At 44.1% G+C, this 23688-nt stretch overlaps 1 long non-coding RNA gene across 1 annotated transcript in view; it reads right to left on the reverse strand.

Moving 5' to 3' along the window:
- Positions 1 to 2919: 2919 nt before the first annotated feature.
- LOC135981634 (uncharacterized) overlaps positions 2920 to 23688 on the reverse strand; it is a 69653-nt gene continuing 48884 nt past the window's right edge. The window contains exon 4 of the long non-coding RNA XR_010598752.1: positions 2920 to 3784. This is a non-coding gene — a long non-coding RNA (uncharacterized LOC135981634). The remainder of the gene's footprint in view (positions 3785 to 23688) is intronic.

The following is a 23688-nucleotide window of genomic DNA, read 5'->3' on the forward strand; positions in this document are numbered from 1 at the left end:
AGTATTGTTATCTCTGTTTTACGGTGGAGAAACCAAGATTCAGACAGGTTGTTATGTGAGGCTTAGGGTCTGATCCATTCCTCTGAAGTCAGTCAAAAGACTTCCATTGACTTCAGTGAGCTTTGGAAGGGAACAGCCTCCACCGGGTTTGTGAATAAGCCAAAATCCTTTAAGTTTCTATTTGTGGTTCATGGTAGTGGCTTTAGCATACTCATTGCTGACATATATATTGGGTATTGGTCCCTTTGCTATGATAGACTGCAAAGCAGGGCATCGTTTCAGAAAAATTTGGGGGATGGGGGGCAAAGTTGTGCCAGCATATAGAGCATTATATGTGATTATATTATATCCTGCAAAGTCTGGTATGAGATAGAGGGGCAAAAAGTGGAAGGCAAAATAGAGCATATAGACCTATGAAAAGTCTCGGTGTCAGTGCAAACCTAGGTGTGTATGTGGGGTTGGGGGGGCGGGGCGGCAACTGCCCTCTTACCAATAGTAAATGACACCCTGCTGCAAAGGAGTAGTTGACCACTCATGTAACTCCTTTTGGCACTGGCAATCAGTCAGAGAAATACATTGGCAAATAGGCCTGGTCAGTAGGAAAGGTGCAGTGCTCCCAAGCTGGTAGAATGAAGAGAAATTAATAACCCAAACTAAAATTTTGCTAGTGCTGATGCTCCCACTATAGCAAAATGTTCCATGGGCTCTGTAATGGCAGCACCTCTGGCGAAACTGTTCTGATTTAAAGGGAAGAGTTTCAGCTCCCTGGGCTTTCCAGAAAGGAAGTTGGGCTCTGGGCAGTTAGGGACAAGTTTATTTTGGTGAGTTAGTCTTTGATCCCTTCTCTCTGCAAAGCTGCACACTGGGTGGTAAATTAATCCTGTGAGTTCAACCTAGCACACATGCAAGAAGAGAAGATAAAGTAGCTGATGCTATGATCCTACATTGGAATTACACTTTGGGCCTGACACTGCTCTCACTTACATCAGTTTTACCATGAGGTAACTCCATTGACTTTGGTGGAATTATCCTTGACTTACACAGGTGTACATAAGCATCGAATTAGCCCTGTAACTGTAGGTAATGCACTGCTAAATTTCATACAATAAACATAACTAAAAACCCTACCTGCATCTAGTTAAATGTATGATCATGGAAATAAATGCAGATGGGCTTGATCCTTCATTGCCTCAACCTTTGTGGAGTCATTAGCACCTCTGTAAAATGGGTGTCAAACATTACAGAAGGGGGTAGAATTTTATACCCTTCTCAAACAGGTAACTGTGATGACACAAGGTGCAAGACAGTGGAGAATTGGGCCCATCTATATTTATTTTAATGGGAGTGACTGGGGTAACCATACCTAACATGCACCTGGATAAGGAAAACTATGTATTTAATGTGTACACAATACTATTTTCATTTGTGCCACTTATTATAGTAAAAGTGGTAGCAAATGCTATAGTTAAGGTTGCATTAACATTTCCATTCTCACTTATAATTTCCCCAAATTTTCTCCGGTAAGGCTGAAAATTTCCAGGCTCAGTCCCTGACCAAAAGTAACTTTTTAAAAAACTTTCAGGAAAAAGAGTTATGTTGTTTATGAATACAAGTAGGGAGACAAAATATACTTTTCACTTATAACAGTATTTTGTGGCCTTAATTTGAATAGCTATAACACCAAACCACATAGGGATAAAAAGAGAAAATTTTGGTTGGAAATATTCCTCACTGATGCCAAGTGCCTTTGAGTGTCACTATGAACATTCATTTTGACTTGGCCAAGTTGAGATCTGTTGAAAATGTAACTCTGCACATGCTCAGTACACCTTGCACAGAGTGTTTTTTGCTCAGCTTGTAAAGTGCACATCTAGGGAAGGTCATGTTGTACATGTGAGTGTGGCTAACTTAACAGCACAATGACAGTCTACAGTGAATGAGGAATGGCTCCTGGGGACCTGTATAAACTTTTAACATTACTTTTTAAATAGAATCTCTTCACTTTTGGTCACTGTTTTTCCAACCTAACAAATGTGTGTTCCTCTTCAAAGACAACATACATGCCAAGTTTGTATTATTATTTTTTAAAAAAAGTTGTTTTCCAGTTATTGAAGTTCAAAAATAAGTCTGCACAATTTTCTGAAGGTACGATGCTATGCAGCAAAATGACTTTAAAGATGGGTCTGTGGGGTTTTGATTTAGAATAAAAAAGTGTTTTGTGTTTGCTTTCAACAGGAATAGCGGATTTCATTGGTGGTTATCGTCTTATTTGTGGTTGCTATTTTTATATATCTGTCTTCATACATGTCTGTGGGGGAATACATGACTATGTCTGGGGCCTTATAGTTACAGTCCACTTTTTTGAAAAATAGAGTTCAATTTACCACTGGCAAGTCATTCTTCTGATGAGCGGCTGATGGTTCTTGGGGCACCCAGAACTATTAGTCATCTTGTTACCCCTTGCCTCCAGCATGAGGGTGTCTTGTCTGTGCCTGGCTGGGTATCAGCTCCCTTAACTCCATCAGCCTGTCAGCCACTCAAATATGCTCCCCTGGGTTATGCCAGCCCTGTCTTTACCTTGTGGGTTAACAAGAGATGTACCCCAGTCCCTGAGTCCCTTTGAATCGTTCCCCTATGCTATCCAGCCTTTGACACTGGCTACTCACAGGAATGCCAGATCCTCTGCCCCCCAAAGGATTAGTGTGCCCCAGTTTACTAGTTTTGCCTTAAACCACACAGCACTTTAAATAAAAAAAAGAAGAGAAGTTTTATTACAAGAGAATGGAGAGTTAAGTAGAAACGAGTGAGTGGTGGAAACAAATGGTTACAATACAAAACAAAATCATAAAATGCAAACTTGTGTTTATACTTATTAATGGTTACCTTTCCTATCTAATAAGGTATGTTTGTCCAGCCCACCCCAAAAGTTCAGTCTGTTGCAGAGCTGGCTGGCTTCACAGGAACCAGGATCCAATTTTTCACAAGAAAACCTATTTGTTTCTATTCATAGCCCCTGTCTTGTTGTAATGTTCCTTTTTTCTTTGTTTCTTTTTTTTTTTTTTTACCTTCAAGTGGTTCCGGTTGTTTGCATTTGCCTCTGATGGTTTTCCATTGAAAGTCTTGGGATTGAGCAAGGCTAAACAATTGAGCTTTTCTTTGCTTCACTAGCTAAACAGGATGGGGTTTAGCATATATAAAATATAAATACATTATTCCTTAAATATTACCTGTACATATATAATCACAAAGATTGAGTCTTGACAAGTTACAAACTTTCTGTAGATATCTTATGTTACTCTTTATGGATAAATAACCTGTAAGACATGTTTGGTGTAGTGAGTTTGTCAGGTCTGAGGTAAGAGTTGTTTGCAAAAACTGGGGACTCTTTGCAAGGGATCTCTGTGTCCGTACCTGGGAAACCCAGATCACTCTTAATTTCCTTTCTCCATTTTTTTAAATATGTCTAAATGTGCTGGCATGTGATGCTTCATTTTCATCACAGCAACTTTATGCTGAGAATTGTGGTCTCCCTGGACTGTGCCTCAGTATGGAAAATGAGGGAAGCCACCCTCTACTCAGTAGAACTGTGTGGGTCACATTTGGCTCATCGGATGCTTCTTCTGTGACTAGGCATCTATCTGAAGGAGTAGGAACGGGTGTGGGAGAAACACTGCGTAATTAGCTACAGTACATTTCCGGCACACAGGACAGTTAACTTTTTAGCTGTTTATGTAGACACACAAACATACTTACAGTGTCCATAGGCACTCCCCACGTCCCAGCTCTGTCAAAAAAACAAAACAAAACTCACTCTGATCAGCTATTAGAAGTTTTGGTCTTGGTTTCTATTTGATTCATACAAAAGCAGCTGAAAATCACCCTGGTGAGTCAAAAGTTTCTTCTCATCTAGGTCTTAATCTTGGTATGAATTAAATGTAATAGTTAAAAATAAAGACTTCTTTCTCCAGGTGGAAAACACCGAGGTCCTTGTAAATTGCTTTCTGCTAGTTGGTCCTCCCCAGCAGCTATAGTTTGTTTCCCTGTTCCTTTATATTCCCCTGTTGAGCTCCAATCACAGTAGGTACAGAATGATTATTTATGCTAGAAGTTCTTCTCTGTACAGACTTCAGTTCTAATTCAGAATTGTGCAGCTCAGGAGAGGCAACCATGGTGGCTTTGGGGCAGGGCCGGTGCAAGGAAGTTTCGCGCCCTAGTTTCGCAGCTCCCCCTCCACCCTGAGGTGCCCCCCCCCCCCCGCGGCAGCTCCCCCCCCGTCTTCCCTGAGGCACCCCCCCCCCCGTGGCAGCTCCCCTCCCCACCCCAGCTCACCTCTGCTCCGCCTCCTCCTCGAGCACACTGCCCCCGCTCTAATTCTCCTCCCCTCCCAGGCTTGCGGCGCCAAACAGCTGATTGGCGCCGCAAGCCTGGGAGGCGTGAGAAGTGGAGTGGTGACCGCACGCTCGGGGAGGGGGCGTAGGAACGCTGTAAAAAAAAATTGGGGGCACCGCTTTTTGGCACCCCCAAATCTTGGCACCCTAGGCAACCGCCTAGTTTGCCTTAATGGTAGCACCGGCCCTGCTTTGGGGTAATGTTGGGGAAGCAAATGTGGCTTTAAGCCTCTGTTGTACCTGTGGAATTTGGTGCCCTGTTCCTGGCATGTGTTAGAGCAGACCCAAGGGCTGATTTGATGTACAGTAGTGTAGACCAACTCTCTGTAGATCAACTCCACAGACCCAGAATAACCGGAATGCAGAGAGCTCTAGCCACACACTCCTTCCCCTGTCATATCTCATCCCTCTCCTCGCACACCCTTGTTTCAGGGACTGGATGGGAATGCCAGTTAGCCAGCTGTATGTCACACCTGCAATTGCAGTACACTGTGGATATTCCACAGGGCCGGTTAAGCCAGCTTTGTGCAGCCACATGACTGCAGCTAAGCTGCCATAAAGCAGCTATAGTGGAGCCCAGATCACAGCCCTTGCTTTCTTTCAAGAAAAAGACTCCATTTTCCCCCTCCTTTTTTTTTTTTTTAACATCTTTTTCAAAGATATGCTTAGTGAACACACATCCATTTGGGTTTTTTAAAACTTTGCATTTGATAAACAGGAACCTGATATCGGTCATTATTTGGAGCTTAGTTGCTACTTTTGTAGATTTGCTTTTTGTAGTTCTGTAATTCGCACAGGAACTATGTGCTCTAAGGAACTAGACTAACTTCACAAGATCAGTTTCCGTAAGTGCATAGCACATTCTTTGTAATGGGGCATCTGGTCGTTTCCTTTCTGACCATCTCAGTTGCAGAGTTTTCGTCTAAATTTTGTGGAAGATCAAAAAGAAGCATCAGCCTCTGAAGCTGACAGTGGTTTGTGGGAGGAAAAAATATGCCCAATGCAGTTACATTTGTAATTCAGCTGTAGCTTCAAAGGGGAAAAATGGATTTTGTACCCTTATTGGTGCTTTATTATGTATGACAATGGCCTAAAAAGTTGTGATTTCCCCTGCCTCAATAAAGGTTGATTTCTGCTTGCTCTCTGAAATCAAGTATGTAAAGCGTGCTCTTCCCTAGTTTTAATCTAGGAGACTTGTTGGGAGCCTCAGAAATGTGAATTGTGAGCTTTAATTGAAGTGGTAGGAGGGTAGCGAATCCTAAACAAAAACGTCTATTTTCAACTTGTTTTTCAGTTATTTTAAGTTAAGTAGGCATTTGAATCTCTTTGTTGTTAACAGTCTGCATACAAATTACTTCCCCTCTCAGTAAATCAGGTTTCACTTCCTCGCTGCTCTTGATGCCATAATCTAGCTGTTCTCCACTTTCTACAGAATCTTCTAGGATAGGCAAGACCTGAATTTCTTGGGGGGGGGAAAAGCAGAAAATATTTTTCCCTCCTCAATTTTTTTTTGTAGGGTTTCTTTATATATTGTCAAAAGGTCACAAGTCCAATGTTTTTTTCTCTGGAAGACACCTTTCACATTAAACTACAGTGACCATTTTATTTAGTATTCGTTTCTTTTTGTTTAAAAAATGGTACAACTTATCCACAAATCCCCAAGGATGTTTTGATGACATTTTTGCAAAAGGTTGCAGAGGGGCACATGTGCAATGGGCAAAGTACCATCAGAAACTGAATAAAATGAAAGCGACTCTGACGACCAGTTCCAAGTACACTAAGAGGATACAACTATCTTGGGAGGCCTCCTGCTAGTGTAGTACATGAGCATCTCCCATGTATTTCTCCTCAACACCACTATAGAGAAGGAAGTATTATTTTCATTTTATATGGGGAATTCAGCAAAGGAGAAATTAAGTAACTCGCCAAAGTTCCCACAAGTGGTGGGATTTGAACCCAGAAGTCTTGAGCATCAGGTTAGTGCCTTAACCACAATTACCATTCTTCTTTCCATTAAGTTGCTCAAACTTTCTCACTCTTAATCCTCAAACCACTAATTTTCTTGTAACCCTCAAATTCTAGAATTTTTTGTGACATTTAAACCAAAAGGAGCACTGTAAATATATACTTTATTAATTTTTTTAAGATTATTGAGCTGTACATGGCCAAAGATAGCATTTGCATGCAGTAGGCCTGAATGACAATTTCACATTTTAAAAGCTATTGAAAGCAAGTATGATTTATAGATTAGGTTGCAATAGTTCATTAATTGCACATTCCACAATGTTGTATATTCAGTAAACCAAATTACAGTAGCTGTTACATTTGGAAAGTGATCTTTGCAACCAGAAGACGGTCGAAACAGCTTTTCATTTTTCTTAGGGGGAAAAAAAAAAAGAAATCTTAGATTCTAAAAAATGAACCAATTTTCTGTCACTTGGGATTGATTTTTTTTTTTACAAGCTATCATTCCTTGAGTGGCTTTTATGCAACTACTTGTTTCTCCAGTCTTCTTGTTTCCTATTCCTTTTTGGCTATGTCAGCACTTGGAGCTGGAGGGTGTGGTTTCCAGCTGGAGGAGGCTCTTAAGGAGCTAGCTCACTAAAACTAGTGTAGCCAGGGCTGTGCAAGTGGTGGGAGGTGCTAGCTGCCCTGAGTACATGCTTAGAATCTCATCAGACAGGGACTTGGGTCAGTTAGCCCCTCCTGCTGCTGGCACCACCATAACTACATTCTATTTTTAGCATGCTTTCTCGATCAGAGCTAGCATGGGTATGTCTCCTGGAGTGGAAAATTATACCACCAGTTCCACGTATAGACATACCCTGATTCTCATTTTCCCCTTTTTCTGGTCTCCCTGTCATGGAAATAGCATTGCAACCCACTTTGGTTGAGAAATACTGAAGTAAAGCAATGGGGGAGTGTTAAATTTGCACCTGCTGTGTGGGGGATATGTGCATCCACCCTTTCTTAGCATGTCACACACCCCACAGGGGTGGGTCAGTATTTGGTTTTTGCCCTGCTTCTGAGACAACTTAGTGATGCACAGCCCTTTGCTCAGGGTTTGTTGCAAAGCCCCAGCTGGGTCCTAAAACACGATCATATCACAACATCCGTCCTCCTTACTGAGGGGAAAATCACGTTGGAATCCCCCAGTGTAAAATACCAAATGTGTTATTTTATTTCAACCTGGGAAATACAAGCTATGCACAATTTTTTTCTTTAGAGTTGAGGAGAAGCCACAGACCAAATAATAAATAACCACATTTGCATTCTTTGCATTTTAACACACATGTCATTATTTGGAGTTTCCTAGGGCTCTAAAATAGACATTCTTGAATGTGCATAATTTGAAAAAAGCCAACAACTGGGATAATGCAGCTGTTAAAATGTTAGAATTCAGTTTCATCCAACTGTATCCTTCTCAGTTTCTTTTTCTCCTCCCAGCTATCTGAAGTGAGTGATGCCTGCAGAAGACAACGAGTCTGTTATTACGGCTGCAACTCATGCTATAAATCTGTCGGATATGATATGATTGAATAGTGGTTCTCCTAGAAACAAAACTAAGAGATACATTTTCAAAGCATTACATAGTCTGGGGTCTTTTGGCTGACACGCAAAATCAAGACCTGACCAATTCTGGTGGTTAAAGATATCCATGATACATTTTGCAAGAGTAAGGGTGTTAACCCCTATGTTCTGGCTAAATTCCAAGTTGGGTAATTATTACATTCTGCATAGCTACAGTAAATTCAGTTGGATATGGTACTCCTCCTCCTTAATTCTCCTAAACTGTGTTGAGTGGTGTTAGTGTGGGTGGTGTAAAACAGCTGTTGCATCCAACCTCAAAGATGGCAGCATTTAAGTACTAGTCTATACTTTCAAAGGACATGTAAGAATTGCCTAGAGTTTGTTTTCAGTCCCTTCTACGCACTTATGAGCCTCTTGCTGCTCACCCCTCCCTCACTACATTCCCCCGCTCCCATCCCTAACAACTTCTATCAAAATAAATAAATGCTTGATTGCTACAGCTCCCAGGGCGTTGGCTCCCAAAGGGCTGCCCCCAACAAAGGGGAGAGGGGAAGTTCCCAAGTGTGACCTCACTGTTTGCATGTTCCTCAGCACTGGCTCTGCTGCAGTGGATGAAGTGAAGTTTGTTTATTTTGTATATGGTTGTAAGTCAGTAAAGAGCTTTGTGATCCTCCAGATGAAAGGCATGTAAGATATTATTTAGCAGCACAAGCTCCATTAGTCAATGGAAGTTGTGTGGTTTATACCCCTGAGAAGCTATTTGATAGCTTACTCCTAATTTGCAAATCTGTGAAGCAAATCCCCATGATGTGGGCCCTCTGTCTCTTCTTGCCTGCTTTGTTCCTTGTGAACAGTCAGGGTATGGTAATATTCAAGGACTCTGCTGCCTTGTCAAGTAATATATGGGAGTAGAATCCTCGTATTTAAATATCCTGCCTGGTTTCGAGAACGGAGTAGAGCCCAAGTGGGGAGCGAGCATCAGGGGCAGCTCTATGTATTTTGCCGCCCCAAGCACAGCAGTCAGGCGGCTTTCGGCGGCATGCCTATGGGAGGTCCGCCAGTCCCATGCCTTCGGTGTCCCCGCCGCTGAAACCGCGGGACTGGCGGACCTCCCGCAGGCATGCCACCGAAGGCAGCCTGACTGCCACCCTCACGGCAACCGGCAGGCCACCTCCCGCGGCTTGCCGCCCCAGGCACGCGCTTGGTGCGCTGGTGCCTGGAGCCACCCCAGGTGAGCATCATGCTCACGAACTCATGACCTTTATTTATTATTTGCATTACAGTAGTGCCTAGATGCCCCACGTATGATCAGGGCCCCATTGTACTAGGTACTGCCCAAAGATGGACCCCACCCCAAAGGACTTACCATCTAAATAGACAAAAAGGTGGGAGGGGAAACAGGCGCAGAGAGAGAGAGTAACTTGCCCTGGGCTATTGAGCAGGTCGGTGGCAGAGCTGGTAAAGAAATCCAGGTTTCCTGTGTCCCAATCCAGTGCCTTGTCCATAGTGCTGTGCTGTCTCCTTGAGGTGTGGAGGACCATGTAAAAACTTCATATTTTGGGTTTGTCCCTACTGTTGTTGGGTCACCGTGATGGGTGATTTCAATGAAGACTCTGTGTCAGTTCCCCTTGGGGTGAGGGGTGGGGTGTGATGGCATGGCTGCCCCTCATTGGTAGAAAAGGAGTTAAAAGCAGCCCTAGGGAGGCTGCGCCAGAGGCAGCCAATTAGAAAGGGGCTGAGAGGAGCAGCCAATCATGGCCCAGCAGGCTCATATAAGAGGGGGTGCAGCGCAGAGTGGAGTTCAGTAGCTGACTGGCATTCGAGGAGAGAAGACCAGGCTCCTAGCAGGAGGAAGGAGCGCCAGCACCAGGCACAATTCAGTGTTGCAAGCAGGGACCGGGGAGCTAGAGATCGCTCCTGGGTGGCTGGTAGGGCCTGCAGGCTAAGGCCCTGAGGTAAGAGCAGAAGAAGGTGCTGGAGCCACATGGGAAGCAGCCCCGGACAATGGACTGCAGTTGCCACTGAGGGAAGTGGCTGGACAGTAATTGCAGATCCCCCAGAACGGGGGAAAACACAGAATGTGGCACAGCCGGAGGGTAGTGGCGCAGGTCCTGGAACAAAAATTGACGGTGGCGAGGCACCACCGGAGGAGGGCACCCTGGAGAGCAGTACTAATTCCCAAGACAACCAGCAGGAGGCGCCAGAGTGGTGAGTGAACCCTGTGTCAGGGGGACAGGCAGATTTAGTCAGGGATGAGGAAGGCAGAATGAATGAAAATATGTATGAAACAGAGGGTAAATGTTTGGGCCTGTCCACCGAAGGAGTGCACTTGGTACAATCAGATCCATAACTGTACCCACATTTCAAAAGTGATTTAAGCTAGGTGGTCCAAAGCCTGCTCTATTATACTTGTGCAGTTACACAGGTGGAGATACTCCAGGTTTACATTGGCGTCACTGAGCAGAATTTGGCCTATTATGCTTTGTGCTTAAGTGATATTAAACAGAATTCTTCAACACAATGTGTAATTGTAGTTCCAATCGTCTCCTCTGTTCCTGTGAATGCCGCTTCAGAATGGGGCTTGCTGCAGCCAAATGGGGAAAAAAACAGATGTGAGGAGGGGAGATGTCCTGGGAGGAGAGAGAGAGAGGAGGGAGAAAATGAGACTCCCCTCTGCTAGCCAGGGACCCACAGGATGCAACCTCTGCATGTTAGCAAGAGACAAAGGATTTCTGTGCAGAAAAGCGATTGCCACACAACTCCCTAGTGTATGCAAAAGTAGACAGACTAATACCTTACCCAGCACCCTGCTTTTTGCATAAATGCAAGAGGCTTCTCTGAGTGCACCCAGTTATTTAGAAAATACATATTGCAGGAGATTATATAGACCTGATCCTGGCCTTGCCCACACTGGTGTAAATAACAGGTAACTCCAATGGAGCCATGGAGTTACATCAGCATGGGAGAAGAATCCAGCGCAATCAGCACAGCCCTGTCTTTAGAAAAATCCACTGATTTGGTGACTTATCCTGCTAAAGTGCAGTATTTATTTATTCATCATACCATACCTGAGGTACTCTCGGGGATGCCCAAGGTGGTATTTAAACAATACTTCATATGGTGCATGCTTACAGACCCACATTGCAGCCGCATTGTGTACAGAAATTCATTGGCAAGCCTGAGCGTGGAGTTGATCCCACCGGCTATATCAGGTGTTCCTTTTTCTGAAAGTGCATTTCTACACTGTTTGCCTTACATTTGTATACTTTATTCCCATTTGGAATAGAGGGCTTTCGTTGAAGCTGTGATTCCACCAAAGCTACACACCTTGGCCAAATTCATTTCTGCTATAGGAGCCTACAACTGTGCCAATTTATATCCAGGCTAAGTTTAGCTCCTTGTCGTCTTGAAACAAACATGGGTTTTTCCCCTTTAGAATAGGAGACTTCCTCTAGCCCTGTGCCTCTACTACCTGTGTATGTGGAGGGATATTTATGTGTATATACTATTGTTGGCCCTTTGCTGAGCAGTAGCACAATCCAGGTTCTTCCAGGTTAGTTTCCCCATGTGGAGCACTGGTGATGCGGAGTCACATATTTCCTTAGTGTAATTTGTTCATTTACAAAATGTACATGAGTCCTGTTTCCACAAACATACAACAAATAGCAAACTCTCTCCTTGCAGAAACCTCAGGTAAGGCATCTTTGCCCTGTCCTCAGAAATAGCTGTCTTGTGCCTCTGACTCTCTCGCGGTTTCAGTGTTCCTCTTCTCACCCCAGGCCTCTTGAGTTTTACACCTTGAAAACCTTTAGTCCAAGATTACTCATGGAGAGACCACATGGCCTAGAAAGGGGAGCCTGGGCTTCCACCCTCCCTTTGTGACACAAAGGAACCTCAGAGCTTCACCTGCCAGGCAAAAGGAGAGAGCTTTGATCCCACAATACCCTGAACAGCTGTGCAGAGATTGGAAATTCTGTCTTGTGAAAGATTTCAAAATTTCAGAATTGTTTTTGTTCAGATTCGGAATTTAGAAATTCTTCACAAAAGAAAACTCAGGGGATGGGGGGAATCTTTTGGAACAATGTAAACATTTCAATGTTGATCTTTTACAATTGTATATTTTATTATAATACAAAATCAAAAGAGTTCGAAAGAAAAAGTTGTTTCAAAATGAAAAATCAAAACTTGTTCCCATTTTTGTTTTTTCCTACATGAAACTTCAGCAAAATCTACATGATTTCACAAAGTTTTTCAATTTTGACAGAACTATATTCTGACAGAAAATAGTTCTGTCTTTTATTTTATTTTTTAATCAGCTTTAATTATTGCATGGTATCTTTAGTCTTCTTTTGGGGACATTTCCCCCTAGGTGCTTATACATCGACTGTTTATGAGCACCTTTTGCCATAACAATATAATAAAACATATTGTAATGGAAGATTTACAGCGTTGCTTGCAATCTAGTATCTGATTTTTCCAGAGTACTGTTTTACATAGATTAGACATGTTAGGGGATTTAGAAGACAATGATGCCCCAAGGCTGAAGAGGCCATATAGAATTAAGAGGAAACAAACAAAAACACACAAAAAGTCATCCAGGCATCCTTGCTGTCCAGCACTAGAGAATCTTCTCCTTGAGTCCTTCCCCTACATGCACCATATTGGCTGCACTTATGTGACAGTGCAGCCCAAAGGCACATTGCATTACCCAGAAAAAACAAGGCCGTTTCCAAGACATCTTACAAGTAAAATAAAATCACAAGCTATGGATTCACATGCCCAGTGTGATAGGATTCCAGGCAACAAAGACTATTTTTTTCCAGGGGCAAAAAATAATTCCAAAACATTTTCATCACCAATTGCAGCAGCTTGTCCACTACAGATCAGCTTTAATTGGTTGTGCCAGCAGAGAAATCAGAGCTAAGCAAATGATGCAAAATAATATTTGATGAAAGTAAATTCCAATTTTTATATTACAGTAATTTGTTGGACTGTTCCACCTGCTTCTTGTGTTTGCTTGCTGCCAATGGGTTTACTGGCACATGAGTCATGGAATCAGAAAACATCAAGCAAATGTTTGAGAATAAACAACAAAACTTGAATTCATAATAAACAAGTATTTTCACCAGAAACATGAGTTATTCATCCAATCAGGGAACAGAAAGTTACCATATGATGTTTGTGTTCAATCAAAACTAACCAGCACATCTTACATTTTGAATATTAAATACTTGCAGCAAACTGCTCGCACTCAATCTACAGACCAAGAATTATGCACAGAAATTATTTGATGAATTATTTGAAACAACACTTCTGAGAAGGTTGTGATCGGTGGATGGACACTTTGCAAACAGAGAAAGGGACAAATGTGATTGAATAAATTGTTAATTATTCACCCACTTCTAATTTTGATAGTCAGAGATGTAGTCTTCAGCCTCTAACTAATGAATAGGTCTGCGCGCACCAGGGAACTTTTAGTGCACAGCCGCAGAGTCCATATAGAGAGTTGGTATGCCAGGTAGTAAGTGTTCATTTAGACAAGCTTAAGGATAAAAAGTGCATATCTAAAATGTGTTAGCTAACATGATTTAAACCCCTAGTACAGCCAGGACAAGTTGTATTTTAATGTGTGTTAGATGATCAAGGCGAATCATACAGAGGAACCTAGAGTCTAGATAAGTCCACATATGGCTGAATGTCAAAGTTACTGACCCCAGTGCCCAGCTGTGCAATTCAGGGCTGAACTGGATTGGGGCGGGTGTCTGGTCGATGAGGGAGGGTTTTATATCCTGCCACCAGGATGATGGCTGGTAAGCTAACCTTTTCAATGTAGCCATTTTCCTTGTAGAAAACATATTTGTTAATAAATATGACTTAATCTTTGAAGACCTCATACAAATTGCTGCTCCTAAATGAACCTCATGTGAATCTTAGCACCTTAGAGGAATTTGATCCTGAAGACGTATATTGCTGTGATTATGTCGCTAATATGAAAACTTTTTAAAAGCACCTTAGAGGGTTAAGTAAACAAATGTTAGTGTATTATACTTACTGTGGACTTGTATTACTTGCTGTATAAACTGCATGGGTAAGTGAGAAATGCATATTTTGGCACACTCAACATTTGTGAAAATGCCTGATCTTCACATCTTGCAGATACTATGTCTTTATGCAACAATCTAATACATCCTGTAGCAATAACAATATACACAATACATGTGCCAAAACATGCATATCAGGGGACTCTACCAAGTTAACCTTGACCCCAAATTTGTGTTTAAAAGCAAACTTTCATAAAATCTAAACCCCATAGAAATGTTTCTACAAAGGGAAGCTTGGACCTACTTCTCCCAGCAGTGTCCCTCACGGCCAGACTGTTGTGATTGCTGATACCAATTTTTCTAATTTTCTTCCTTAACAGTTTGTATTTTGTTATGAATTGTCATAACAAATTATGAAATGAAAACTGAAAACAAACTGTTTCCACTATTTGTTTTAAATTCAAATGTAAACAATTGCTTCAAAACACATTCCCCTCTGGTGTTGGGAGTAGAGCCCTACATTGAAACTGACTATAAACAAAAGTGGAATTGGCTTCATTGTCCAAGCTGAAAGAGATGCACAAAGTAAACAAAGAGCATAAATGGGACAAGCCAAATGGATTAAACAATTCTTTCACTTGCACTAATAGAACCTCCGATCTTTAACATGAGTATGAGCTTGTTTAAAGCATATGATTTAAAAATATACATTGTCCCTTTAATCAAATAATACATAGTGTAATATCAGGAGTATCCCAAGGAATGAGGGAAGACCACGTTATCTAAAAATTCCACACACTTTAATGCTGTCAAAGCCCTGACGCAGCTGTGCCAATAGAGCTGATGACAGGTGGCTCCGACCCAAAACAAGAACACTTGGTTTCCATTTCCCATTCCCCCAGCCTCTCTCTTATGCCATACCTGCCTGCAACCTGGGCACAAAGGGAGGGGAAGCCCATTGCAGTATGCTTTTTAAAAAAGCCAGTGTATGTACATTACAGATGCTGCAAAATAGGGTCCTACTCCCCAGCTCATTGAAGTCAATGAGGATCTTTCCATTTTCTTCAGTGAGTGAATGGGTGCTGGATCAACGACTTAACTGCCCCAGTTCAGGTTGTTGTTATAGCCCTCACAAGCCCCCGCTAGCACTGTCTCTGCTGTCAGAGACAGGATATTGGACTAGATGGACATTGTGTCTGATCCAGTTTGACCATTTCTGTGTTCCTCTGTTGAATTAGAGCCAGTCACCCTTGCAGCAGGAACACGGGGTAAGAAGAAGAGGGTGCCTAACGTGGTTTCACAATGCCCCATAATGTACATGGAATTCTGTGAAGATTTAGGCCCGTGACATGCGGGCAGGACCCTACCTCGTTGTTTATGAAAAGGAATGGTGACGCACTATGCTGTTTGTCATTTCTCCTTTTGATGGAGGAGAGTCCTAACCTGGCTAAAATAATGCTCAGTTTCAACCACTCCTTTGGAAATGACCATGATGACTTCTCCAACTATTACTCGGACTCATAATCCTCCTTTTTTCAGATAAGTGATTGTGACGGAGCAGCCCCACCCCGCACTAGCCCCAGCAGCGTCAGGCCAGTAGCTCTAATGGTGGAAGTCCCGCCCCGTTAGTACTGGGCATGCTCCAAATGCTCAGGGAGTATAAAAGGAGGGAACCCAGCTCAGTCTGGGCTGGCGGCCGCAGGGGAAGGACCTAACTGGGAAGCTCCTGCAGAGGACCAGCCAACACTCTTGAAGCTGCTGGGAACGGAGGCTTCTACGGACCAGCACGAACCCCGACTGCAGGAGGAACCAGGGGAGGCAACGGACCCAGACACCCGTGGAGGACCCTGGGACTCGTGGGAGACCCCAACTCCCAAGCTGGTAGGAAGCGACCTGGGGTGCTGGACTGGTACCTTGCTCCCGGTAAGCCTCAGCATGTTTCAGTAGGACTCCCCCGCTGAGCCAGTAGTAAGGTCCCACAGCCCTGCAACGAGGGCTACTTCTATGGACTCTGGCCACTAGGCTGTGCTGCCCTGCGACCAGGGGCAATTCTATGGACTCTGGCCACTACGCCATGTTGCCCTGTGACCAGGGGCAATCCTGTGGACCCCAGCTGTGCTGCCCTGTAACGAGGGGCGTAAACCCTCAGTGATCAAGAAGGTGGCTGAGCAATTCAGGAATATCTGAGAATAAAGGGATCTCCCTCCCCCCGCCAAATGTTTAATCCAATTTCAAGCCTCAACAAAGCAGGCAAGTGCCTCTGGTGCATGTGCGATAGAAGACCCTGTCCAAGTGATAACTGTCAATACTGACAGTGACAGGGATATTTGCTGCTCTTTTTAATAGCGCTGACCATGAGGTTTTGCTGTCTTGAAAGTTTGAAACATCCGATCTCTCCTTTCCTATATCCTGCAAAGACCATGAGATGGGCCCAGTAGTCTAACAGGTCTTTTTCCTCTCTAATTCCTATGATCCTGCTAACATTAATGTCATTCCACTCACATGTTAGTTAGATCCTGCAGTTCTTTCTTGGGCAAAACTCCACAGAAACCAATATAAGTTTTACCTGGATAAGGATTGCAGGAGATGTTCATTCTTTCCACACTGTGGGACCTATTCAGCTCCCATAAAAGTCAATGGGATTCTTTCCAGTGACTTAAGTGAGAGTTGAAGAAGATTGATTTAAACCTTGCCTACACTTGGGGCAGCATGTAGGGTATGAGCTCCCCTATGCCAGAGCCTTTCCCTGCTGCTGGAGTCTTTCACTGTGGTGGGGAAAGGCTTCAGCAGCAGGGAGTCAGCGGAACACTACACTGCTAAAAATAGAAATGTTGACATGGGAGACACTGTTTAGGCATGTAGAGAGCTGTGTAGGGTGCATACCCTAGGGTTCAGTTGTGTAGAGCACTCCATTCTATTTGCCTAACCCATGCCTCCCCATCTACACTGTTCTTGATACCTGTGTTAGCTGGGCATGCAGTGTCTGTACTCTAGATGCCACCATAAGTGTGGACAGTACTGGGTTTACAATGGTGCCAGTGGCACCGGGCCCACACTCAGAAGGGGCCCCGGCGCCCAGACCATGGCCCCATTCTCCAGCCCAAGGCCCCGTCCCCACTCGGCCTCCTCCCCTCGAGGAGGCCCCACCCAAACAGTGGGTGGGGACTCCCAAGGCCCCACCCACCATTTGCTCCTCTCCACCCCATCACCCCCTGTTCGCTCCTCTCTGCTCCCCTCCCTGTGTGAGTGGGGCCTTGTGGCAGAGTGTGAACAGAGCGGGGGCGGGGCCATGGTCCAGGGGCTGGGGTCACAGTCTGGGCACTAGGGTCCACAAAAGGTTAATCCAGCCCTGAGTGTGGACCTATTCTTAAAATATATGAACCTCCTTCTTGCACGTACACAGGAAAACAATGCTTCTAGAGTGAACTCTGGAGTTGTCTTTATACTGGACAGGAAGGCTGGTCCAGTGGTTAGGGCACCAGCCTGGGACTTGGGAGACCTGGGTTTCTCCACCCCAGACTTCCTTTGTGACCTTGGGCAAGTCAGTCTCTCTGTACCCCAGCTTCCCATCTGTAACATCATGATTACAGCCTCATAGGGGTGTTGTGGAGATGAATCCATTAAAGTCTGGGAGGTGCTCAGATCCTGTGGTAATGAGGGCCAAACATGTTTATAAATCATATAATGAGGGTCATAGAAGTTTTCCCCAGCATTCCTAAAGCCTCTGATCTTTATTATGGAGCAATGGTCACCATTCAGTTTTAAAAAGCAAAGTTGATTCTGGAGTTTTGAGAGACCAAAGAAAAAGATTATTTAACCAGGAATCTTTATTATGTACACCAATACCGTTACATCAGCCCCACTGGTTTAACTGAACTTGTGAACAAAATATTTGTTCCCATAGTGAAGTCTTGAATGCCTGCTAGAAACAAATTAATAGCATGGACAGAGATACTTCTTAAAAATGGGCATCTGTAAAGGAAATGATGGCAGACCCTTAATGACTAAGTGTGCCAGGATAATAAAAGCTGGATTGTGGCCCCACCTTTCTCTTTTGGACCACATTACAGTAGTGTTTTTTCCCCTGACAGAAATGCCGCATTATCTATGGCTTGAATTTCACATAATCAGAGTACACCTCTACCCTGATATAAAGTGACCCGATATAATGCGAATTCGGATAGAACGCAGTAAAACAGTGCCAAGATACAACTGTTGTCTCTTCCCAAATAAGTACCAGGAGAATAGGGAATCAGCTTGGTCTCAAACACAGGTGTCAGTCCAGGGCATCAGTATGTTCTTCTGGCCCTTGTACTGCACATTTTGTTCTCTGGGTTAAAAAGCAGGAAGTGATGTCAGTCCCAGAAGTGATGTCAGTCCCAGTAGGTCTGAGATGAGCAGAGGTTGAAGTAGGTGATTAGTAAGTACTGGTATCAGCTGTTTTTTGTATTTGTGCTTCTGAATGAACTACTGGAGACCTGAGAGATGTTATAATACTGGAGACCTGCTGAAGAGAGTACAGGGCAGGCACTTTATTTAGAAATTGCACTGTATTTCAAGGCCTAGTTAAATGAGCCTTTTGAAGCCAGAATGAAAGTGGGATCCCTGCAGAGTGTTCTTTGTTCTCACAGGTTTTTAAAGTATTTTATATAACTGTAAAGCTGCAAATATTTGTAAACCCCAAACTCTTCTGTAGCTCAATATAACAGTCAATGATCTCATACAAAAATGTCTCCAAGCTGTCAGTTAAGAGCAAACAGGAGTCCCATGGCATCCTCATTTTCTCAGCAGAGGAGCATGATGCATGACAATGGGGAGGGATGTGGTATAATGACTAATGGATGGGGAGAGCTGCAATTCTGAATCTCCTATTTGGTGCATAGAGAATCATGTCTGCTACTGCTTGAAAGAAAACGTCTTTTTTTGGGTCTCAGTATTGCTAGAGATCTTAGTTCAGCAATTCAGTAATAAGTTTGGCATATGCACTGGTTCCCCCTCCCCTTTCTAGTTTTAAACTGCACTATGAAAAATCAGTTTAAACTAGAGATGGGTCTGAACCAAAACACAGGATCAGAACACCTGTGAATTTTGGAAGAGTTTGGATGGCTGACTTTTTTTTTTTTTAAGCTACTTTTATGTAGCCTCCATTTGTGCTTGTGAAATCATTTTTGGAGAACTTTGTTTACTTAAACTTACCCCAATATTTGCAACACAAGTGATAGTGACAAGTGACTGCATGTATAAAGCTGGAAAACAATGGATGGACCTGTCCAGACCAATATACATTAGTAATGGGGAGCCTTCCAGGGTGATCAACTAGTCCTTGAAGAACCCTGGAGAAATACCTCTCCATTGGGGAACTTTGATGCCAGGTGTGGAAAGCCAAAAATAGACACATGAGTCCCATCAGTGGCCCCAATGCAATTCAGGAATCTCAATCATGTAAATCCATCAATAACCACCTATTCGTTGCCATGCCTTACAACCCAGAGAGAGAGAGAGAGAGAGCACCTTCTTGATAGCAGTGCACACCTCCATGACAACTGCTCCAGCAGTGGTTGATCTACCAACACCAAACCCGTTAGCTACTGACCAGCAGCACTCCAGGGTAGCGAGCTTCCAGGTGGCATTGACCATGCACTTCTCCATGCTGAGGGGAGCTCTCACATGGGTTGTCCAGCTGATGTTGCAGCTTTGGGCCCAGCTCTGCACAGATTTCTAGGAAAATGGCCTTTGACATCCTGAATTTTTGCCACCATGAGTCTTCCTCAGTCTCAGAATTCCAGTGCCTTCTGGCAGCTATCCCACAATATGCAGCAAGAAAGATCCCAGAATGCACAGAGCCTAGTGGAGGAGCATTGCACCATGGCAATGTCTGCACATAATGCTGAGTGCTTATTTCTAAACAGTGCTGTGTAGACACAATGGTCCCAAAGGGAAGTAGCTTAGCCCAGGATAACAAGGTAGTGTGGACCTTCTGCTTACACAACAGTTGTTCTGGATCACTTAATGCAGATATGAATAGTCCAAAACAACTTTCATGTGTGGAGAAGCCCTTAACTGTCTAAGCATCTGCACACTAGTTGCATCTGTAGGAGTTACAGCAGGAGGGATCAGGGCCTAGTAAGTAGTTGACACTTCCCAGAGGGCAGCACCCTGGGTTCTGAGGCACCTCGCTACACCTGCCCTTAGAATGAGGGAGCCTTGTCTGTGCCTGCCATGGATCAGCTCCCTAGACCGTTTGCCCCCCCTCCCTGGCCCCCCGGCCACAAGAACTCCCCCTCTTAGCCTACACAGGCTCCACTGTCTCTCTTTAGGTTAATGATAGGCACACTCCAACCTCGGCGTGTCTCCCTTGAGCGTCCAGCCCCTGATCTACTGGACATTCACAGAATTGACAGATTTGCTGTTCCCAAAGGAATGGTACCGCCCAGCAAACCAGTTACACCAGTCACAGGTCTGCTTAACACATAGCACTTAGATCTGTTTATAGCAAAAACAAGCAAAAGTTGATTTAGCAAAGAGTAGAGTTTCAAATGATAGCATTGCAAGTAGAAATATTGGGAACATGTGGTGACATATAAAAGGAAATCATAACTCGCACTCTGGAACACAGACTCTCTTTCATATCTTATAGAGCAATGCTCCCCTAAAGGCCTCCAAGCGTTTTACAGCCAGACTTGGCTGTGATCTACTGTTCATGAGACAAGTCATGCTGTCAGCTTGCTTCCTCAATGGAAAAGATCTTGGAAGTCTCTTTGTGTGCCCCAAGTTACTCCCCCCAATCCAGCATCTTTATCTATAATCAGGATGCCCCCTGTTGGTTGTTTTTTTCCCCCTATATGCCTCTTTCCTGTCACTGTAAGCATGTGTGGACAGACCCCTGCAGTGCCTCCCGCTGGTCTCTTCCAGGAATTAGCTCATCGACCCAGGAGCACCCTCTGCAGGCCAGTGATCCACCTTACCGCTGGCCCCATGTCCCTCCCGAACCCTGGTGCCCCTTTCTCTGGGATGCTGCCCCTCTGGCAGTAACCCCTCAGCCTCAGGGTTACCCACCCCCTATCCCCACCTTGCCTTAGTGTAAGGCTACTGCCAGTCACCAACTAGCCCCCATTCCCTGGGGCAGACTGCAGTGTATGCCTCTAATCACTGGCAAGGGGGGGGTTGGCCTGCTGCCTTCTTCCACCCTCAGTACCTCTATGGGCCTAGAACCAGGCCCTACAGCCTGGGGAGTCACCAGCCTGGAGCTCCTCTGGCTTTTCCCTAGTCTAGCTTCACTCCCAGGTACCTCTCAACCTTCCAGCAGCCAGGCCTGTCTCCCTCCACAGCTAGAGAAGAGACTGCTGAGCTTCTGCCTGCCCTGGCCTTCTTATAAGGCCGGGTTAGTCTTTTTGGGGCGTGGCTCCAGCTGCAGCCACTTCCCCCAGTCAGCTGGGGATTTGCTCCCTTCCCCAGCCCTAGCCCTCTGCAGGGCTTTTCCAACCCCCTCAGGGCTGGAGCAGGTGCTCACTCCGCTACAGTCACAATCTCTTGATTAGCATTGAACTTGGACTGTAGCTAGGCATCCATTGTGAAGCATACAATTGAGAATACACACGTAACCAGCTGGAGAGAGAGAGAAGTCTCTTCCCTCCTATTTGACAGGAGCATTTTTATCACCTTCTGGTGACATGTCTTAATTCTCATACCTTAAGAACATTATTTTCAGTACAGATACAGAATTCCTTAAACATTAGCTCTACATGTATTTTGTAATGGTTATGACCAGTGGGCTCTTGGTTTTTGGCAGAGACCTCACATGCCACCTTTTGGAAACTTAAGAGGCATTCATCCGATCCAGGGGATTCCTGTAAAACTCTATGCACCTCCTGTGCCCTCTTCCAGCTGGATCAAGATGTTCCTGGGTCACAGCACTAAACACACTTTTAAAGCAAAAACCCTAGTTCTTGCACCATAGAACTTACAATATGCCAAGATACAACTGTAAGATGAGAGAAACAAAAATGGAGGACTGGGAGGGAATAATGGTGTCAAAAGCAAATGGCCTGGGATTTTCAAGTGACTTGTGATTTCTGACATGTGACATGAGGCTTATCTGTTCTGTAATCTTTACAATCTATAGCATTGTTCTTCTGGGTGGATTTGGATACATGCTGAGGTTGTAAAGTCTTCTGGCAAGTCTCTGTCTCAAACATAGTCTTCATTGTCTCTGACAGGGTTTTTAATTTTTCATCTGTGCTTTTTAACAATTCAGCCAGTATTCTATTACAACCTGGTGCTTTTCCATTCAGAAGTCTTTTTATTGCTACCATGATTTCTTCAAGCATTATTGACAGTGTAACGGGGTCCGTGCCTACCTCTTGCAAGTGCCCCCTCTGATTGGGTGTGTCTGCATTCTCTTAGTTCTGGTGACCCCTTTCAGTAGTTCTCAAGTGTGTGTGGTTTTTTTTTTGTTTTTTTTTTTTTTTCCCAGCGACTCAGACCTCTGGCTGAGTCACTCACACTGTCTGCATGTGAACCAGAACAGACACCTTCCGGGGTATACAGCCCACCAGGGCCTATCTCAGCACCTCCCTGGTGGTGTCTCCCTGGTGGTGTCTCCCCTGGTGGTGTCGGCCTTTAAGTAGTCCTGGCCCTGGTGTGGGGCCATATTCCCCAGTGCTTCCTCCCTGGAGACACTATCTTCCTGTGGCCCTCCCCGGGCTCAGTCCTCACTCAGTACCAGCAGCCAGTCAGGAGCCTCTCACTCCTCCGGTCATTGCCAGCAGACTGGCTTTGGTCCTGCTGCTCTTTCAGCCAGGCACACAGTCTCTTCTTCTCCAGCTCCAAGCAGCAACTAACTGCTGCTCTGTTTTCTGCAGCTCCTTTTATATGACCCTACTGGCCCCTGATTGGCCATTCCAGCAGCCCCTCTGATTGGTTGCTTCCTAGCAACCATTCCAGGCAATTTGGAGGACCTCTCCATTGCTCCTTTCTTGGGATGGGTGTAGCAGAACCCTGAGGTCTCCAGAAGATAGCCTATGGGTCTAGTCCACCCCATCACAGGCAGGTTTACTAGATTAATCTCCAGCTGAATTTTTTTCAGGCCTATCATCACCATATAGTTCCTTGATATATTCTCTCCATCTTTCATTCTTGTCTTTAGGGTGTGTTGAATATTGTCCATAAGAGTCATATTGGTCACCTTCTTTTGTAATTGAAGGGTCTTATCTTTAGATATATCTCACTTTGAATAACTGGATACAGAGAACAATGTCTTTGCATTTCTCAGTCAGTCATTCAGACTTTACTAATCTGCATTTATTCTTGTAATTGTATTTAGTCTTCGGTATTCCTCTTTTTCTGTTGTCAATCTTTGTGCTTTAACTTTTCTCCTTTCATCTATCAGAACAATGATTTCAACACTGTTAACTTCTTCCCTATATGTTTATCTGCAGCTTCTTTGACAGCAGCTTTCAGATGTTGCTTTTCACTAATGAGCCACAACACTACTTCTTAATAGTGATTTTTGCATCTCATGATTCCTCAGAGCTTCAAGTTTCCATCGTAGATAGCGTTTGACTTTCTGTAACTTCTTTGGTATTGATGAAACTGAATATCAGACTAATCTATCATCCGTAAAGACTTCAGAACAATCAGCCTAATATTGCATGCCTCTATGATACTTTTGCAAGTTCTTCAAGACTGAATACAAGTAAAGTTTTTGATAAGGAAATAAACAAACAATA

This window comes from Chrysemys picta, chromosome 2 (assembly GCF_011386835.1).
Source record: "Chrysemys picta bellii isolate R12L10 chromosome 2, ASM1138683v2, whole genome shotgun sequence".
NCBI classification, from domain to species: domain Eukaryota; kingdom Metazoa; phylum Chordata; order Testudines; family Emydidae; genus Chrysemys; species Chrysemys picta.